Source organism: Arvicola amphibius, chromosome 2 (genome assembly GCF_903992535.2).
Source record: "Arvicola amphibius chromosome 2, mArvAmp1.2, whole genome shotgun sequence".
Taxonomy (NCBI): domain Eukaryota; kingdom Metazoa; phylum Chordata; class Mammalia; order Rodentia; family Cricetidae; genus Arvicola; species Arvicola amphibius.
The window spans coordinates 35,328,497-35,349,930 of record NC_052048.2 but is presented as its reverse complement, the minus strand read 5'-3'; the positions used below and the strand labels follow the sequence as shown (position 1 = coordinate 35,349,930).

Genomic DNA, 21,434 nt, shown 5'->3' with positions numbered 1-21,434 from the left:
ACTGTCACTACCACAATTCAGGTGCAGCAACCCCTTCCTGGGTCCTCAATAGATCCAGCTCTTCAAGATGCCACATTTGCTCTTCACTGACAACCTTCTCAAAAATACCCCAGGCTCCCTTCTGCCTAAAGGTTACATCCAGTCCCCTTCCACAGCCCATGAATTTCAGAAGTCACTCAAGCCAATCCTTCAATGGTCCAGTGTCCCCTTCCCATATCATCATATGGGGAGGGCTGCAAACCAGTACAGAGCCACGTAGGGACACAGCAAGACTTCCCAATGGGTTTGCAGACAGGAGTATAGAAGGATCCACCTAAGAGCCTAATTTCCATCACTAAGCTCTCCAGCTCAGCCTGAGAATGCCACCCTCTTCCCACCTCATTCTTCAAAATGGCCCTGCTCCCTATTTTCAGAAGAAAAACCAAGGCTGAATTGATCGAGAGTCTAACTATGATGGAAAACCCCCAAAATGTCAAAAATGTCTGGGTGTTCAAAAAAGAGCAATTTTGAATATTGGTACTAGAAAACCTTCATTGAGGGACTGAGTCATCAATCTAGGGCAAAGCAGGCCTGAGGCAGCAAACTCAACAGGAGCAGGACTGAGCCAGCAACCTGGGCTGGAGGGGGTCTAGGATGGTGAACTCCACAGGTGCAGCTGACTAGGCCAGAGAGGGCCTGAGGCAACAAATTCCACAGGAGTAGGACTGAGCCAGTAACATAGGCTGGAGCCAATCCAGACCAGGGACATTTGCGGAGGCAGGACTGAGTCAGTGACCTGGACTGGAGCAGACCTGAAACAGCTAACTCCACAGGAGCAGATAGAGGGGAGCAACTACTGAGTGAGTGAGCCAGAGTCAGAGACTGCTGCAGGTCCTGCTGTGAATCTGGGACCTTCGAGGGAGTAGGCCTGAGCCAGGTCTTCTAAGGGTCTGGGTGCACCTGAGTCTGGGACCTCTGAGGGAGAAGATCAGAGCCAGAGACCTATGCAGGACCAACCCTAAGCCAGGGGCCTCCCCTGGAGCAGATCCAGACCAGGGACATATACAGAAACAGGTCTGAGCCAGCAACCTAGACCAAAGCAGGCCTAAACCAGCAAACTCCATGGGAGCAGAGCAAACCCTGGGAGCGCAGAGTGACCTCAAGGAACACAAAGTGACCAACAGGGTAACTAGAACTGTGGCACTGACTGTACCACGAAGAACAACCATCTGAGCCTTGGATCCACTGGCACCCAGAAGATGAATCACCAAAGTCACAGATAGCCCCAACCACACCAACCAGAGGAAAAGATGGGTAGACAAGGTAAGAACGCATGCAACACCACAAAGAGCAAAACAATACCAGTAAAATCTAAAGACCCTATAACAGCAAAACTTGAACAACCAAATATAGATGAAGCAGAAGAAAATGACCTAAAAAATAACTTCAAGGAGAATGCTTGAAAATCTTAAAGAGGAAAAGAGAAATTCCCTCAAAGAAATGGAGGAAAAGACAAACAAATAATTGGAAGACGTTAGCAAATCCCTTAAAGAAAACCAAGAAAAAAACAAACAAACATATGAAAGAAACTATTCAAGACTTGAAAACTGAAATAGAGACAATAAAGAAAACATAAGCTGAGGGAATTATAGAAACAGAAATCATGAGAAAGGGATCAGGAACCACAAATGCAAACATAAACAGCAGAATACAGGAGGTGGAAGAGAGAATTTCAAGCACTGAAGGTACAATAGAGGAATACAGGGAGAAATAAAAGACTTTCTAAATGTCAATGAAAATGACCATATAAAATACCCAAATTTATGGGACACAGTGTTAAGAGGAAAATTCATAGCACTAAATGTCTCCATAAAAAAGCTGGAAAAATTCTACACTAGTGAATTAACAGAACATTTGAAAACTTTAAAACAAAAAGAAGCAAACTCACCCAAGAAAAGTAGACAGCAGGAAATAATCAAATTGAGAGCGGAAATCAATGATAAGACCCAAGTTCTAATCTCACTTCTGGAATTGGTGTGTGACCTGTGTTGGCTCCCTCCCTCTCTGGGCTGTGTGGCCATCTTAAGACTGAGAAAATAGGGCAAGCTTTCAAAGCTGAAGGTTCCTGTGTCTTTCCTTTAATTTCCGTGGGTCTGTTGCACCTGTATTCTCTCCCACCCATTCTCTACCTATTATTTTAAAAGAAAGCCTTTTAGACTTCTTGCTGTAGTTTAAGGCCCTTGGAAAAGTACCAAAGAGAGGATTGTTTATGGTGTATATATCCTGCAACTAAAAACTTAAACTCAATCAAACAAACAAAAGCATAGACCCAGAAAGACAATTATCATATGTACTCACTCATAAGTGGTTTTTAAACATAAAGCAAAGAAAACCAGGCTACAAATCACAATCCCAGAGAACCTATACAACAATGAGGACTCTAAAAGAGACATACATGGATCTAATCTACATAAAAAGTAGTAAAAGACAAGATCTTCTGAGTAAATTGGGAGCATAGGGACCTTGGGAGAGGGTTGAAGGGGAGGGAAGAGGCAGGGAGGGGAGCAGAGAAAAATGTAGAGCTCAATAAAAATCAATGAAAACCAATAAAAAATAAAGAAAAAAGAAAACCTTCATCAATTCAAAGAACCACAAACCATTTGTGCTCTAATTAATTAATTAATTAATTAATGTGACTAAAAATTAAAATGTCTATTTCAATTTGTATATAGGTTGAAAAGAACTACGATAATGAATTTATAAGTCTTAAACATAGAACTATATTAAGAAAAAATTCTGTGAAGGAAATTGAAGAGAATTATAAATTCAAAAAGATAAGAAATTATGTCAAAAGCTTTATGCCTTTGGGTTTTTTTGAATGGACAGTTGAGAATAGTAATAGATTGCAGAATTCTTGCCAAGACCTGGGAGTTCCACTCACAGATAAAGACCCAAAAGAAGTCAACCTTATGTCCACCTGAAAATCTGTTCAAGAATCAGAGCTTTATAACTAAGCGTTTGAAGCTCCAAAAATCCAGTAAGAATAGAAGCAATGTTTCAAAGTGAGGCATGTTTCAAATGTTCAGGGAGTGCTATGCAGAGAGAAAGTACAGGCAACATACTGCACAGGCTTGAAATGTGTGGACTTTGTTATTGAATCAGCCAGGAAACATGAGAGCAGGAAAGGTAGTTTACAGTGTTAGAGGGAGGAGTAGTCACCTTTAGGGGCATGTTGACTCAGAGGAAGACAAGGTTACCTTCTTGGGTTCTGCCCAGAACCTTGATCTGGGCAGAACCTGGGTCAGATAAATGGAGCTGCACCCCATATGTGCGTTCTTCTGGATTATATAACACCTCATGAGAGGACAGCTTTTAAAACTGTAATGTTATTGAGTTTCAGTTTGATCTGCTTTTAAGAGAATGGTGCAATGTTATTCTAAAGTGCCAATATTTAAAACATGGTAGAAACATATCCTTTGTAACTACTAACACTCAGACTCAAACATTTTAAATGTTATCTAGAACTATGGGACAGCAGAGACTTTTAAGTTCATCCTGAGGGTAGACAGCAGGAGGCCCACACTGCTGCTCAGCAGCCCTGGTGGGAAGGCCTCCTTCCAGCAAGGCCTGGCCGACAGGTCCTGCCACCATTCCCGTCACACTATGGGACTCCTGGCATCACACATCACCAGGACGAGTTTTGGATGATGGTTGTTTTCATTCTTGCACACAGTATCTGAGGTCGCCACAAGTGAAATCTAAGCCCAGCGAGTGAATTCTCCCAGAGCAAAACAGATCCATTAGAAAACAGTTCCTGTCCAACAAATTGCTACTAATGCTTTTCACGTTCCTCTGCCCAGGGTATGAAGCAGCTGTGAACACCTCACCTGACACACACACACACACACACACACACACTCACATCAACACACAGATAAACACAAAGTTCATACACAGAACATAGTGCATGCCATATACGCACCATTAACCACATACTACCTACCAATCTCACATACCAGACACACTTAGACAAAAGTTACATTCCAGTACATGCCATACATGCACACACACACACACACACACACACACACGTATATACACACATGCAACATTCACACACACAAACACACCACATACACATACATGGAATAAATACATACACACACAGATATACATGCCCCACAGATATAAACACATATACACATGTGCATACATCACCACACACTCTTGGTATGGCTCTCACTCACTATCAGTTTTTACACACAAGCACACAAGTGTGGGTCTCACTCATTATCAGTTTCTACAGAGGATGAACAAAGGATTCACGTAAACTAAGCTAGGAGGCGTGGCAAAGACCACACTGTGTTCTATGAACTATCACCAGCTGCACAGGCATGTGCATTCACAGGCCCGTGTATATAAATGGATGGAAATGCCACGACAATCTTTTCAGATATTCCCCTACAACTTCCAACCCCTCCACTGTTAGAATCATCTCGATGATGCTAGTGTTTCAAGGGCTCATGTTCTGTGAGTGCTTCTCTCATGTCAACCACAGGGCATCCCTAGAAGGAGGGTACTATGGCATCCCCAACTTCACCTCTGTAGGTAATGGTGGGTGGTGGGGGTGATGGCTCAGAGGACACCATCAGGCTATGGTCCTAAAAGCTAGTGCAAAGTGGAGCTAGGAATCAGACTTGCAGCCCTCAGAAGGTGACAGCAAAGCATTGGACACTACGATAGACTGAGATCCACCAAGAGCTTGGTGTTTTCCATGGCAAAACAAAACAAAGCACAGCCCACTGTGAATCCCCCCCACCCCATCTTCTGGCCTCTGGCATCCTGTGCATAACAAGAAGATGCCACTTATTAGACAGACTACAGGGCAGCGTCAGTAGCCAGTGTTCTCATTTTAGAGGAAAAGCACATAAATCATACTGCAGTGAAAGACTCGCAGACAGTCTGAAAGGGGCAGAGACACCTCCCCTAACACACACAGCCAGCCAGAGCCTCCAAAGCAGGGATACAGGGAGAACCTTCTGAGTTTGGTTAGCTGGAAGTCGAGGTGTCTAGCAGTCAGAAACCACCTCCCATTCAGTCTCTGCAGTCTATCCCTCTCTTCAACACCAAGGGAGTTGGTTCCCAGTCTCCTGATTTCTGCCTCCCCTCTAGGAGGCTGCTAGAAACAGGCTCAGCCTTGGCTTTTCTCCTTGGAGACTTCAAAGAGAGAAATCAAATCAAATCAAATGGAGCTGCTCCCCAGGCACAGCCTCTTATAGTAGATGTCCCCTGAGGGGAAGCAGCCAACCAAAGTGTGGCACAATGTGACAGAAAAATGAAGGGGGTGGGGCAGGGAGAGGAAGGGGTTGGGAAGCTGGGTTAGATTTTGGCCCCAGACCCTTCAGACTGAAGATGACTTCCTGACTACTAGTACGATCTTCCAGTTCTACGGAGGGCACGAAGTTGGGAGGAGGGATAAGACAGCCCAGGCCTCCTGAAGCATCCAGCTCCCCATGGCACTCTCCTGACGTACTTCTCAGTGCACCCCCCCCCCCCACTGCTTATAGGGTAACCATGTTTCTCTGGCATCCACAGCCTAAGAATCCACAGTTGCCCATCTAGTCATGGTCCAGCTCACTCTCCAGGCCACAGTCTCACCAAAGCTGCTGCCACGGCAACAGCCAGGGCCACACGCTGTGCGCCATAGCTACAGCCTCCCTCGCAGCCGAAGATGCAGGGAAGTAGGATCAAGCTTTTCTTTTCTTTTCTTTTCTTTCTTTCTTTCTTTCTTTCTTTCTTTCTTTCTTTCTTTCTTTCTTTCTGTTTGTCTGTCTTTGTTTTTGTTTGTTTGTTTGTTTTTTGTTTTCAGGACTGGGTTTCTTCTCTGTGTATCCTTGGCTGTCAAGGAAATCACTTTATAGACCAGGCTGGCCTTGAACTCACAGAGATTCACCAGTATCTGTTTCCTGAGCACTGGGATTAGAGGTGTGCACCACCACACCCCACTCAAGCTTTTCTTAATGAACAAACTACACTGGAGCAAATTCAGGTCTGCCCAAACACTGGCCAGGAGGTGCAGGGAGCTCCCATCCACTCCACCCCCTGCAGCTTCCCTGCTCACTGACATTTTTACTGGTGCACCCCATTTGTTACCACTGAAGAACTAGTGCAGATACGCTCTTATTTTGAGCCCATATTTTACCTTGGGGTCCTCTCTCAATTCTCTGTCTCCTGAAGAGTTGAGAAAAGTCTTTAATTGGCAAGTGCCGCCATTATCAGCCCATACAGCACAATTTCACTGCCCTCAGAGTCCCCTGTGGTCTGCCTAGTCACCCCTTATGTCTCCCCTTCCTGTGTCCATCTTATCTGCTCACCACCCGTGTGTTTTCCTGAATCCTCAGTCTTATGTTCCCAGAATGTCTAGGGCTTGACCCTTGCAGCAGGCCGCCTTCCTGACCAGCTCTTTCTCAGCACTGTGCATTTAGAATGTGCCCATATCAAATGACTCGTTTCTTTTTATCACAGAATAATACTCTAATGTACAGGTGACTGTTCACTTTGTTTATTTGCTTGTCTACTGAAGAGCGGTTGAGCACTCCCTATTGTGGGCAACAATGAATGAGCCGTCACAATATCTGGATGAAGGTGTTTGAATAAGCATACATCTTCAACTCATTTGGGCAATATATCCTTTCAAAATAAGTGGTTCATGGTGGTGCACACCCTTGATTCCAGCACTCAGGAGATAAAGGCAGGCAGATCTATATGAGCCCGAAGCCAGCTTGATCTGTGTAGCAAGTTCCAGGATACCCAGGACTACACAGCAAGACTCTGTCTCAAAAACAAACAAACAAACAAAAATCTGCTGGGCTGTGGTGGCGCACACCTTTAATCCCAGCACTTAGGAGGCAGAGGCAAGCGGATCTCTGTGAGTTCAAGGCCTATAAGAGCTAGTTCCAGGATAGCTAGGACTGTTACAAGAGAAACCCTGTCTTTTTTTTTTTTTTTTTTGCGTGGGAAGGTTGTTTATTAGGGAACGGGGTGTTCCACAGTGGGGTGAAAGGGCAGGAGGAAAGGGGGCAAAGAGAAAAAGAAGAGAAGAGAAGAGAAGAGAAGAGAAGAGAAGAGAAGAGAAGAGAAGAGAAGAGAAGAGAAGAGGAGAAAGCCTGTCTTGAAAAACCAAAATCAAAAACTAAAAAAGATTCAATTTTTTTTAGGTTTACAAAAAAAGAAGAATTGTACTTTTCTAACATTTCAGGTTAATTTCTTTCATCTGTATGAATTTTTTGCCTGCATGTATACGTGTTCACCATGTGCATGCCTGCTACCCGCACACAGAGATCAGAAGAAAGCATTGGCTCCACGGAACTGGAGCTGCAGATGGTGTGAGCCACCATGTGGTGCTGAAAGCTGAACCTAGGTCCTCTGCAAGAGCAGCCAGTGCTCTGAACCACTGAGGCTTTCAGCCCCCTTCGTACTCCTCAATAGAAAAATAAGACAATTCTATAAATGATTAACATGGTCATCTCCAGTTGTATTAATTTTCTACAAGTGAAAACATTCTCATCCTCTTCTCAGTCCCATACATTCCAGTATGAAAATTCTGAGCCGAGCTGATAAAGGTGCTTGCCACCACACTTGGCAATTCAACCCTCGGAATCCGCTAACCTGCAAATCGTCCTCTGATCTGTGCATGCCCATGTACCCACTGCCCCCACCCACCCACCTTCTAGCGCATGCGTGCGCGGTCACACACACACACACACACACAGAGAGAGAGAGAGAGAGAGAGAGAGAGAGAGAGAGAGAGAGAGAGAGAGAGAGAGAGAGAGAGAGAGGAATCACTTCATCACAACTCTGGGCTGAAGGATGAGGGATAGAAGTTTTAACTCAAGCAGAGCTGGCCCCAGCTGAGTTAACTCTAGAAGTTAGCCGTTGTGGCAGATGTGCCGTGTGGCAGATGCGTGGTGTGGCAGATGCGCGGTGTGGCAGGGCAAGTGACAGTGCTCACCTTGCTCTTGTTAGTAGCTGAAATTTTCCATGAGAAAGAAGAAGAAAACACCAGTCCAAACCCGAAACTTGATGCCAGGCTGAGTTCTGGTGAACAGGTCTGGTGGGTGAGACCTGCCAGCTCACCTGACGGCCTCTGCCCCCAGTGTGCAGATAGCCTCTTGGGTTACAAACGAGCATACTGGCTAAACAGAATGCCCACTAAAAGAGCATTCTAAACACAGCTCCCAGCCCCTGCCGGATCTGCTCTATGAACCCTGTCTTGGGAATACAGGGGTCATTCTGTACCCTTACACTGAAAGGCCTTTCATGGTTTGAACATCCAGGAAAGCAAGACAACATGCCCTTCCCAGTCTCAGTTTCCTGGAGCTAATCAGGACTGGCAAGCTCCTGGGGCCTTACCTGCTTGTGCACCTCTCCTGGTTGCCATGATATCCTGCAAGACTGTTAGTATTATCTCCCCCATTTCCTTGAATAGAAACAGAAGCCCAGAGAGGGCAGGATAGCACTGGATCCTATGACTCACATATGTGCACGTATGCTCTGACAAGAGCATGTGGTAGGGTCCACAAACTCCTAGAATATCAAGGTGATGAAGACCCTTCTTGCCTAGCCCAAAACTGAGCATCCTGACAGGGCCCCTGTCCTCTCATGCCAACCCCGGAGGAGATGGTGTGACCAATGAAATCATCCAGCCAATGTCTCTGAAAAGTACCTTATCTCTCCTCACCAGGTGTATACACTATAGAGCCTGGATGTCCAGTTACTGTAGAGGGCAGGTGATTCTACCTGTCCTGTTCTGCAGGGTTGATGCCAGCCAGACTAGAAATGACATGCCAGGCACCTAAGGGACTCTCGGCACATAGCATCTCTACAGAGGTAGCCAGACACAAAACAACGGGTATGTGCTCACAGGCTCCGGGGACAGCCAGCCTGACTTCTAAACCTGCTTGTCACTGGTGAGAGCTGCATAAAGCATTTCACACAACACCCGGCACCTAGTAGGGATGCAGTAAAGGAGACATCACTGCTGTCGCCATGTACAAGGAGCACCAAAGGTCCTGGTCACAGAGCTGCCTCCCAGGGTCCACTTCTGTCTCAGTTGTCCACAACCCCACAAGGAAGGTTGCGTGATCCCACGAACGGCCTTTCTCCAGCCTCCCTTATGTGGAGAAGCAGCTTTCCTCTGGCAGCCCCCTGCCCATCCGCTCCAGCTCTGTGGCCTCCCTGGCAACCAAGGGCCTCAGCTGCAAGGTCCCAGGCAGCTGCTGCAGCAGTTACCCTGGCAACCTGGGCCCAGGCCCAGATGCATCTGCTTTGTCTTTGAGCAGCAGGGAGCAACCCAAGAGACCAGGAGAGTACCCCTCTGTGAGTGGCTCCCTTCAGAATCTTTCTCTGCCTGGGCTAGCCAGTTCCTGGCACTTTGGACTGTCTCCTCTCCCCACTTCCTCTGATCAAGGATCTCTACTTTCTGTCATTCGCCTTAGCAAGCCAGGCAGGTTAGCAGCCGCCATACTCTGACCATGGAAGAGGTAATTGTCACACCATTCAAAAGCTGATGAAACTGAGCAAAAAAGAATTCACAGGACACAAACCGGACTGACCCGAATCCCCTGGAGGCTCCGCCAGTTACTGCCAGGGTTTAGCAGGGCTCTCCAGGCTCCCAAAAGAATCAGTCCCAGGGTGAAGCTGTTTCTCTAGTCCGGATAAATGGGTGTTACAGTGGCCAATGCTAGGTCTGGTATCAAATGTGACTGCATTCAGAGCTTGGCCTGGATACTGTCATGTGACCTTGAGCAAGCCAGTTCATCTCTGGCCCCTGGTTTTCCCATTTGCAAATGGGAGGGGATTAAAAGCAGGCATTTGTGGAGTTCAGTATTTTCCATGGATGTCTGTTAAAGCCTTGGGAGGCAGCTTTCCATTTCACAGAAGAGAAAGGCGTAGGCACAAGGTGGCTGCCAGAGATGCTTCCCAAACATGTCAGATGCGCTACCCATCAGCCTGCTTACATGCCATCGTTCCTTGGGGAAGCAGGGAGTCAGAGCCTATCAACTCCAGAGGTGCTGTTGAAGCAAATCCTGTCTGCTTGCAGCTTTCTGAGGAGTGGGGTGCACACAGGCTGGGAAGGCGCTGGGTGATAAAACTTGTACCTATTGCTCTACTTCTCACCTCCATCCCAAAAAGAAGCACGGTCTGTGGGCTAGCATTTTAAAATAACCAGAGTTCTTTTGTAATGATGATGGAGATGTTAACAAGGAAGATCTTCCTCACTTAAGGGGAAGTGGTATGGTCCCCATGCCTCACCCCCCCACTCATATATCTGAGGCCAGGAGACTGTAGGGGGAGGGGGACTGGGACAGGAGATTTACACTTCCTACAATCATCCAAACAGGGAAATCCAGTTCTGCAGTTCCTGCAAGCAGGAAGCAGTCAGCAAAAGATGCCATGGAAATGTGATGAGCCAGGAGAGAGAGTTTCCCCTAGCATCTGTGCTGTGTCCAAATAACAGCCAGTCCCTGCCTTGAAGTCAGACTTCTCTGTGTTTCAGATGTTCATTGAAAGGCAAAGGACAGGCAGGGTGAAGCCAGGCCTCCTCCTGCCCAAGGCCCTGAGTTAAAGTAGGCTGTGATCAATCTCAACACGAGATTAATATTCACAACTCTGATGCTCAGTGGTCCCTAAAGGATCAGATGCATTGAAATGAGAGAAAATGAGAAGGTCATTAATGCTGAGAGCATCCAGCTGTGGCCTCTGACTCAGGATGCCTCACTTTATGTGGAAGAAGCAGAGAGCGGATGGCCAGGCTGGAGGCTCCCGAGTCTTTCAGAGACCTCACGGCAGTCATTAGACGTATTTACTTAACCCGTGAGGGTTTTGTTTGTTTGTTTGAATTGTAGGGAGGGAGCTTCAAGACAGGTTCTCTCTATATAGCTCTGGCTATCCTGAAACTTACTATGTGTAGCAGGCTGGCCTTGAACTCACAGCTCTCCACCTGCCTCTGCCTCTCAAGCACTGGGATTAAAGATGTGCACCACTACGCTCAGCTTGATTTGGATTTGTAAATCATTACCCTTTCATCTTAGTTTTCAGTACTAGACACTGAACCTAGGACTTCTCAAATGCCAGGGAAATGCTCTACCACGGAGCTGTATTTTCTTTCTTATGGGATGCTCTATGGACTGCCATCAGGGGAAGAAGGGGTAGCTGTAAAAATAAACACAGCAAACATAAAATAAGGTTGGTAAGTTCTCTATAATTCTGCAGCCCGTGATCTGCTTTCTTTTTTAATAAAAGAGGTTTGGCAAGGGTGAGAAATGTTGAGGACATGCTGAAAGCAAGCAGAGACTCTGTTGGGTAAGCAGAGAGATGAAGGAACTGTCCCTTTGTGTGAGCCAGTGAGGACAGCTGTGTCTCTGCAGACCACCTAAGATCATCCTGCAAAATGCCATCCTACATACCTGTCCTTCACCTCAGTTAACACTGGCTGCTTGCACCGTTAGCTCAAGATAGGGCAGAGCAAACATTTTATCTTAACCGAGGCAGCACAAGAACCTGGGTATCCACAAAGCACAGTCTACACAGCCTATGTTCAGCTCTCTTATCCAGTTTTTCTTATACAAGTCCTTTGGGCATCCTCATTACAGAAGATGGTTAGCACAGACCCAGAACCCACTTATGCTGTACTGTGGCTCAGTCTGACCTTGAAGTGCCAGATAGTTGGACTATAAATATATACCACCATACTCAGCATTGTACATATTTTCAAACGAATAAGAGATGATGCACAAGGTAGGACAACAATGATCCCCTAAAGACACTTCATTCCAAATTCTGTGAACACCCAAATGTTACCTTCAGGGGCAATAAAGGACTTTGCAGATGTGACTAGACTAATGATGTCCAAATGGATCCTTAATGCAATGACATATGTCTTCACTGGACAGAGGAAGAGGGAGAGTTGGCACAGAAGAGAAGGTAATGTAGCCATGAAACAGACTCCAGATGAGGCTACAAGCCAAGGAATGCTGGTAGCCAACAAGAAGAGAAGCAAGCACTGATAACACATAGATTTGCACTAGTGAAAAGGATTTGGGGTTCCTGGCTTCCAGATCTAGAAAAGAATAAATGTGTATTTTAAGTCAGCAGATCTGTTAACGACAGCCGCTGGAAACTAATAGAATAGACATTGCACCATCCTGAAAATCTCCATAACAAAACAAAACAAACAAACAAACAAAAAACAGCGTGCAGTCTAAGAGGTGAATGGAGTAGAAAGCATGCTACCAAGTCTTTAATAACTACTCACTACATCTGTACGAGAGAGGAAGAGCAGAGACATATAACCATTCCTACAACAGCACCTCCAGAAACTCCCAGCTGGCTAGGCATGATGGCATATGTCTGTAATCCCAGCATCAAGAAAGTGGAGCAGGAAGATTAGGAGTTTAAACGTCTCCTCAGCCAAACAGTGAGTTTCAAAGAAGCCTGGGCTAAATGAGATACATTTTTTAAAAAGAAAAGAATTAAAGAACAACAACAAAACCCAAACAAACCCAGAAAGCCTCTATATGATAGGAAGATGAGACACTCCTAATTTTAAAAAAGTATTAATAATTTAAGATGAAATAATCCCTCACCTGGGTTCAGAGACATTATAAACATGCACCCAAACAAACTTGTATATATGAGGATATTTATCACAGAATTGTCTATAAAAGATAAAAATGAACTATGACATAATTGTACAGGACTGCTTCAATAATCCTGGCATACCTACATAATACTCTCCTATGCTGTAAAAACTTTGTCACGTAAGAAGAGTCTGTGGCCTTAAAACATCCCCCATATATTTATTGTTCTATAACAAAAGAAGGATACAGAAATGGGATTGTGGTTAATGCTGCCTACACATGAAGGGAAGACTGAAGAGCCTACCTCAGAAAATCGGCCATGATCACCTTTCAGCATGGGTCATAGATCAACCCATTCCCTCAGTAGATACTTCCTAGGAATTTATGTGCTCTACCGGGGTTTAGCAACTTTCCTCCAGAAGCCAGAGGACACATATTTTAGGCTCTGCAGACACACAGCTTGTGGAGCAACTGATTAGCATAGCTTTTGTGGAACAATAGTAGCCACAGACAATAAAGAAATGAATGTACACGGCTGTCTCAATAAAACTTTATTTACAAAAATGGACAACTGGCCAGATTTGGGTTGAGGGCCAGAGAATACCAACTCCTAATCCATTTGCTGTTTTGTTTGCTTTGTTTTTCCAAGGCTTCTTCACAACAGACATTATTCATCTGACATAAGGAGAGGCATCAAATTTTGCAAAATATCAGTGGGCCCTTTTGAAGCCTATAGCTGAGCTCCGTAGGGCAGTATCTTCTCTAGGGGTGAAATCTCCAAACATCCCCCTGGAGGCACCTGTGTAAAATAGTATGAAGAACACACGACTGGACTGAATATGTTCAAATATGTGTAATGTATAGAGCCTTCAGCTTCTAACTTTGGGAAAGTGGACTGTGTCCAGGTCGCCTCCAGCAGGTGTGCATTCACCTGACAGCAATACGACAAAGGATGAATTCCCTTGACCTTCTGATGGAAATGTCACTCGAAAGGACAGCCAAGCTCACGGTGAAGCCCAAATACTTTATGCATATTGTGGCTACTGCTCTCAGAGGCTCGCCTGGAATGGAAAGCCCTTCCAGAAGGCTGCGTGATTTATGTTTCTGAAAGCCACATGAATTATGATCCATAACCTCATTCTCTCACTCTGGCAACTGTGCACTTTCTTCTCAATTGGTTCTTAGAAAGGAAAGAAGGAGAAACAAGAAGGATCTTGTTTCGTGTGTGTGTGTGTGTGTGTGTGCGCGCGCGCGCGCACTCGCATGTTTTCTCGTTAACGTAAAAGTTTGCAATGATTCTCAAAGGGGACCTCAGTTCATTCCATAACAGGAATGTAGGTTAGATTTCTGAGGTCAACAAATGGTGCCTGATTATTTGAGCAGGTCTAACTCACAGTTCACATGAATCAAGCTCATTCACCCACCATTACCAAACCCTATTGCCCATGGGTAAACACTCAAAGCCTTCAGGAGACCCTTTCTGTCTTTGAGAATAGACAGAGTGAAGAAAGATGTAATAAGAGGGGTCTAGATAGTGACTCCTCAAACTCCAACTTCAGCAACTTTAAGGATAAGTCTTGAGGAGGGAATTACAAACCCATAGCTGCCTAGTCGTTTACTAATGGGTTAAAAGCTCCAAAGCAGAGAGCAGAATATCTATGCCTGCCACAGTCGAATAAGGCTTGATGTTGCTCAGTTTCTGCTACTGTAACAAATATCCGGGATAAATCAACTTAAAAAGAGGGAAGGTTAACTTCAGGGCTGGATTTTAAGGTGTCCCTGATGGTCCCTAGGCCCACAGCTTTGGGTCACCAGGGGGCAAGGAATCGGGGGAGATGCAGGAAAGGAAATTTTTCCAAACTGTGTGGCATCAAGAAAGGAAAAGAGAAACAGGAAATGCCCAGAAGCCTAAGCTCCTCATCAAGGACATACTTTAATAACACCTACCTAGGAATTGTGGGAAAGTTTTAAACCAGGTTTTCTATGTATATAAGCATATGATATATATGTATATGTACCTACACATATATGAAAGAGTTCCCTAAATAGTAAAACATACGCAAATGGATTTACTGGGTATACTTATTATTTGTTGTGCAGGACTACAGCCCAAGCCAAGCTGTCACCATTTTCATGACTTCAGCTAGGCACACCTGCAAAAGACCATCACAGCTGGGTTTGTTGGCTGTTGATGTTCCCTCCTAGGAGGGGTGAGGAGGGCTGTGGGCCCCTCACCTGAGTATCCAGCCGTTCCTCTCAGCCAGTTATAAGCAAGTCTGTCCTAATTGCTTGTGGCCTCTGGGAGAGGCTGGCATTTTTAGGCTGAGAAGGACTAGGAGAGGGGTCTCCATCCACACAGCCATTGGGGAGCTGTTATCCATGCTGGGTGCAAACCTTTCAGCAGGACTGTTCCAAGGCAAACCATGTGCCTGCCCTAACCCCTCACCCACGCTCTGCAGGAAGCCCAATAAACTCATCTGTTCTCCAGAGTGAACTTTAGTGGAATCCCACCTCAGTTTGTTGTTGGGACCATGGAAGGAGAGGGTGACTTTCTTTACTCTGTCAATGAGGCATGTTACCAATGTTAGGACTTTATTTAAAACCCCTCTAGCTGGGGATGTCGCTCAGCTGGTAAGGTGCCTGTCTAGCGCACACAAACTACTTACTGGCTTTGGTCCCCAGCATCATATAAGCCAGGTGTGGTGGCTCACACCTGCAACCCCAGTGCTTTGGGAGTTAAAGATGAGGGGGGATTAATCAGAAGTTCAAGGTCATCCTTAACTACAAAGCAAGTTTGAGGTCAGCATGAGCCACCTGAGACCTTGTCTCTAAACAAAGCAAAGCATACTGTCTTCAGATTAGCATCAATTATGTTTGCATACTAAGTAATCGTGATCATGACCCAAGGTCAGCCAATGAAGAAGTGTTCGGGGCTCTCTCCTAGACATCTCTCCCAATGTTGCTGCAAATTCGAACCGTCAGGCTGGAATCCAGCCATTCCCAGTGGCACTCAGGGTAAGCTCTCATCACCCCAACATAAATCCATTTGTCCTTTCAGCACAATTTGGAATTCTTTGTCAAGCTCCTATTTCAGGTCTTGGGTCCTGAACCAAAGTGGAAACAACCCGCATTTCGAGTGTTGTTTGTCACTTGGCAGCATTGTACAGAGGTCTCCATGCTTTCTGCGTGGGCAGTAACTCTTCAGAAGACTTCAGGCAAATGGCTTTACTGCCCTAGGTCAGTGGGTCAGGGGGTTGCCTTTCTAGTACCAAGCTGTGGGCCTTAGATTCCACAGAAAGTGGGAAGGCTCACCCCACCACACACACACACACACACACACACACACACACACACACACACACACACAATGAGAACCAAGTGAGCAGTCTCTAAACAAATCTCTGTGCTGTTCAGTAGACTGCCTGACCCTCTCCAGCCAGGATCCTAGCGCCTGCACTTATCGCGTGGCCATGAGCTCCCATCTCCCAGTCCCTTCCTCCCTCCCTCTCCGCTGGCCTCTCCTCAGCACCAGTGTGGGGTGCCAGCACAGTCTGCTCTAGCAGGAACTCAGTGACAACAGATCCTAACTTCCGCTGTACTGCATGTTCCCTTCTGTTTGCCTTACATTTGCCCTTCTGAATGAGAGACCTTGCTGGGGGCTGGCTTACTGGGGAAATGAATGGATGCCATGCCACTGAAGCCTTCTGCACTCTAAAGAGACTTCAGAATAGGGAATAGATAGAGTGTTAACGAATAAAGATAGCAGAAGCACAAAAGCCAGTGCCACCCACTGCTTGCTGTGGTCTGTTGAAAGGTCAAGGAGCACTGAGGGCAATACAACTCCCATTTTCAAGATGAACCTGAGGTTCAGAGATGAAATAATTTGTGAGGGACACACCCACACTCTTGCTCTCTACCCACACAATCTCTAACCAGATGCAAACGCACACGGTTTAATTAAATAAAATACCCAGGCCAGATATGGAGGCACACACCTTTAATCCTGGCATTTCAGAAGCAGAGGCAAACAGATCTGTGAGTTTGGAGGCCAGCCTGGCTACACTAAGAGCTGCAGGGCCCCGGGGCTATAGAAGAGCCCCTCCAAAACAACAACACAAACAGAAACTCTTTTCTAGAGGCTGGACCCTGCTGTCTGTTTGACTTCCTCTACCAGAGAAATCAAGAGCAAGACGGGGGTCAAGGCAGCCGCCAGGTTCTAGGGAGTCGTAATGGTAAGTGCTAAATGGCCAGTCCATTCCCAAGCCCATTTGTGGGACAGTTCATATATCTCAACGCCTTTAAAGTGACCTTGAACCCTAAAGAACTTCTGGCTGAGCAAAGTGGGAAGTTCTGTTAAGACTTCCCCAAACCTGCTGTGCTCTAAAATTCTAAAATGCTGCAGCCACATTGAGCTCAGGACTGGGTGAGCCCAGAGTTACACTTCCCCTCCCCCTAAGTCTCAGCTGCTCTGCCTGGTTAGTGAGGCGGAGTCCCTGATTGTGGGGACAGAATCAATTAGTCAGTTGAACCCTCCCTGGGAAGATTCCAGGCAAAATGATTCATGCGAGAAGAGAGAGAAAAATAATAATATGCTCTCAGCGAGGAGCACTCAGACGCTTCCTCTTGTGCTGCGGGAACCGGCCACATTTGGGCCCAGGTGTTTCCACGAGGCCATCCAAGGGCCGGCCTCTGGAGATATGTGAGAGCTTGTGGAGAAGGGAATGCAGCCTCGGATGACATGGGGCCATCCAGAGGCCTCTGCACTGAACAGTGGCCCAGACCCTGAGAACCCATAACCCAGATCACTACACGAGGCTTCTGCCTTCCATCCTGAGAGGTCTTTGCAAATGTCTTCTCTGTGTCTAGGGAGGAATGGACTCAAGCCCTGCCTTCTACCCCATGCTTCTCCAGAGCCAGGGCCTGTTTGCAGCATTGTCCTGAAAAGTCAGTGGAAGAAACATCTGTGGGTCCAGTTTAGCCCCCGTGCACAACTGAACCTCCTGTTTCTACAGCAGAGAAGCCATTGCTAATGGCCAAGAACCAAAAACTTTCAGGAGGGGAGAAATGCCTGCCTCACCAGCATCCCTGGAGGGAGATGCTTCTCCTGAGAAGAGCAAGGACAACATCTCTATACACTGGGTAGATGAGCCTAGAAGAACACAGGATACAGTCACGCGATTTCGCATACAGAGTTGCAGTCACTACCCTCCCCACCCCCACCTCTGTCCCCTGCCGCCTCAGGGATTATATAGCAGAAAAACACTCAGGGTTTCTTCCTTGTCCTTTTCTCGGACCACAAGAATATCTTTACAGGCCAATTTGTCTCCCAACTTCTCATCCGAACAAAAGAAGTGCCATCGGGCACAGCCTGACTTGTCAAATAGCTACTCTAGCCAAGGTGGTACCCATTCCTGCTAATACCTTACCACCACACAATGTGAGATGCTCTACAAAACTCATGACATCTATTATTTATGAGAGCCCACAGGGCTTTCCGTTGCCAGGGAACTTAGCTGTTGGAGCCTGGGATGCTGGGCCGGTGGGCATGTTTTTGGTCTCACCACACACCCACCCTCCACTACCCGACATCCTCGTCAGTGCTGTTGGCTAAATGCCTTCAGGGGGGCAATCTAGAAAGATCTTCTGTCACAGGACTTTATAGTTTGTAGCCCTTCCCCAGTCTGAGAGGATGCTAGAGAAAGGGTAAACAGACGCCACATAACAACATGGGAAGAGTGGATGACACGCAGGAGCCCAGCGGATAGCTGTGACACCAAAAGGCTCCAGGAGTGGCTCCTTCAGTCCCTCCTCTTACCCCATCTTCACCATGTGAGACCTACTCTCTGCCCTTGGATCTGAGCATCCCTTTGTTTAAGGGAAATTGGTGTGCCTATTCCCACCAAGGCCCCCAAGAGGTCATGTGCGCACTCACCCTCAGACCCAGCCCATCACCAGAGGTTTTCTCAGTATAAGCTGTGGAACTATATTGCTCTGGCCACCTTATCAAAAAAAGTCAAGCTCAACATGCAAGCCAGCCCAACCTAGATCAACAGAGCTGCCTAGCTGACCCCCAAAGAAGGCCAGGAGAACAAAGAGTAGACTCCTGTAACCAAATGCCACTGGGGTTCTGCTTTTGTCGAACACAGTGCTGTGGCGGGTGCTGACCGATACATACCACTTAGCATCTGCTTCGTCCACCCACCCCAGTTCCTGCACCAACCACACCTCAATGCTTTCATGGACCATGTGTGTACTAAGTCCCTTTCATGTGTCCAGCACAGTGCAGGCATTGGGGAGACAGGGAGACATTGGGGAGACAGGGAGTGGAAGCCTGGGGAAAGGGTATGCATAGCATCACTGTGGCCTTGGGGAGGGGAGCCTAATAAAATGAGGTCAGGAGAGGTTCCTGAAAGCTATGACAGCTATTCTGAAGTCTAAAGTTCCAAGAGGACCTGACCAGGCAGAGTTGTGATACTTGGAGAGAGATGCTGCAGAGAATATTCTAGCAAAACACTTAGTCTGACAGCCTAGGTACCTCTGAAATACTCACACTAGCTCTCCATAGCTACAGGTCAAAGATCCCTGGATTCAGGCAACTGCAGACCAAAGATGCATTTGGGCCTGTGCTGGTCGTGTCTACACTGAACATGTGTACACTTCTTTTTCATCGTTATTCCCCATAAAACAACAGCTTTTGACACAGCACTGCATTGTGTTGGGTAGTATATGTTCTCTGGAGGTGATTTACACTATACCAGAAGCTGAACCTATGTTGTCTGCACACTTGATAGAGATAGCATAACTTGAGCATCCATGACAGGAGTCGAAGGTGACGTGGTGATAGGGGTTCATGTCTGAGAACCAGTCCCTTGGGGATGCTGAGTTTTGACAGGGGCAGCCTTCTGAAGGGAACAGGTAGATTCCGCATCCACATTTCAACTCAGTGGTCCAGCCTTAGGGGCATCTGCAGATCTGCTGTTTCTCACATGGGGCCTGAGACAGGAAATGAAGGAGCACTGGAATCTTAAATATTGTTCTAAAGCAGCCAGTCAGCAAGAAAAAAAAGCTATACTTCACCTTCATGGAGAAAAGGGAGGCAAAGAGACTCTCAGGAAAGCTGCACACTGTGGCATTCATCATTCCCTTAATCGCTCACTTATACATCTGGCTTCAAGCAGTCTAGCTGGCCACAGTTTTGCAAGCCCTTCCATTGCAAGCTGTGAAGGACTTAAAGATGACCGGGCCTCCCAATTCAAAGAAACCAAAGCCACTCCAGATGCTAGGAGTAGGCAGAGCACAGGTGGCACTTGCCTGAAGCAGCCCCGGGGGAATTAGTCCTGAAGCTGGTTGAGAACAGGAAGGCTCTGTTTTCAGCTAGGTTTTGTATTTACCTGGAGTGGCTTGGCAAAGGCAGGCTGGAGTTGCCCAGCCACCCTGTGGTTAGGGTGTAGCACAGAGTAGCTAACAAATGGTAATGAGCAGAGAGGGGGTCAGATGGAGCTGGAGAACCTCAGAGGAGGAAGGCAAAATGGGCCACACCTGGCTGAGCCAATCAGAAAGAGGAGCCAAACCTTGAGGGGAACAGAAGACGGGAAAATGGTATGTGGTTCTGGGCAGTCCCACCTCATTCTGAATCCTTTAGTACAGCCATCAAGAATATGGAAAAGTGAGCTGAGAGAGATGGCTCAGTGGTTAGGAGCACTGGCTACTCTTGTAGGGGACCCTGGTTCAATTCCCAGTACCTACACGGTAGATCACAACCTTCTAAAACTCCAGTCCAAGGAGATCCATCAACCACTTCTGACTTCCGAGGGTACCAGGCACACTAGTGTTGCATAGACATGCATGCAAGCAAAACACTCATAAACAATTTTTTAATTAAAAGACTATGGAACCCATGAGAAGGCAGCTGGAAAGGAAAGGGGAAGACAGACCAGGGAAGTCCTGAGATGCCAGGAGAAGGAGGGCACCTTCTGCCCAGAAGATAAGGCTGAAGGACAGGACATCGGCGTGCATTTCAGGAATACTAATCTGACCAGCTAATGAGATAGGTCGGAAAGGAGAAAGTAAAGCCAGGAACCATGCCAGGACTGTGAAAAGCAGACATATGTGAGCAGACAGAGAAGAAACAGCTGCACACAACTGGACAGCTGACTGGATGAGAAAACGTCAAGCACGCCAAGGCTGGGTGTCTGTGGGGATGGCTGTGATGTTCGGAGTAACGGAAAACTGAGCAGAGGCTGCTAGTTGAAGAACAGGGTGCTGTCAGCCATGGCGAGACCAGCTGGGAGGAAGCCAGCAAACCGCTAAAGGCAGAACGGAGATAAGAAAAGGAAGAGGACCCCAGGATGGGGCTAGAGACTGCAGAGGGAAGGAGGGGATGACTGAAGTCACACAGGGAGAGGAACAAGGAGAGGTCGGGTCCCCGGGGAAGCTCCCTCAGTCACCCCACCTCTGCTGTGATTGTGCCCCATGGAGAATATACCTTCCTGAGGACAGTGCCTGTTTGAGTCTCTAGTACATCGTAAGTGCTTAATAAACCCTTGTTTTCAGAGGATGAGCTGGCAAACCATTGGAAAGGGGAGGTTACAGGTATCCTGCTGCCTTTGTGGCATAGACTGTGGTTGGCAATACAAATTGATATGGGGTACCCACCCCCCCCATTCCATTAAGACATGAGTTGAGGTCAGTTGTGACGGGCACTAGAGCCTGGGCTGGCGGCCACGTACCAAACAAGCAGGTAGAAGGAGCCAGTACAGAGACTGAGGACAGAAAATGGGCAGAAAGAAACAGACACCAACACACACAGGCCCA

At 46.8% G+C, this 21,434-nt stretch overlaps 1 protein-coding gene across 2 annotated transcripts in view; it reads right to left on the bottom strand.

Annotated features, from left to right (window-relative positions):
* Srgap3 (SLIT-ROBO Rho GTPase activating protein 3) overlaps positions 1 to 21,434 on the bottom strand; it is a 222,449-nt gene that overhangs the window by 108,511 nt on the left and 92,504 nt on the right. The gene's annotated exons all lie outside the window — the stretch shown is intronic.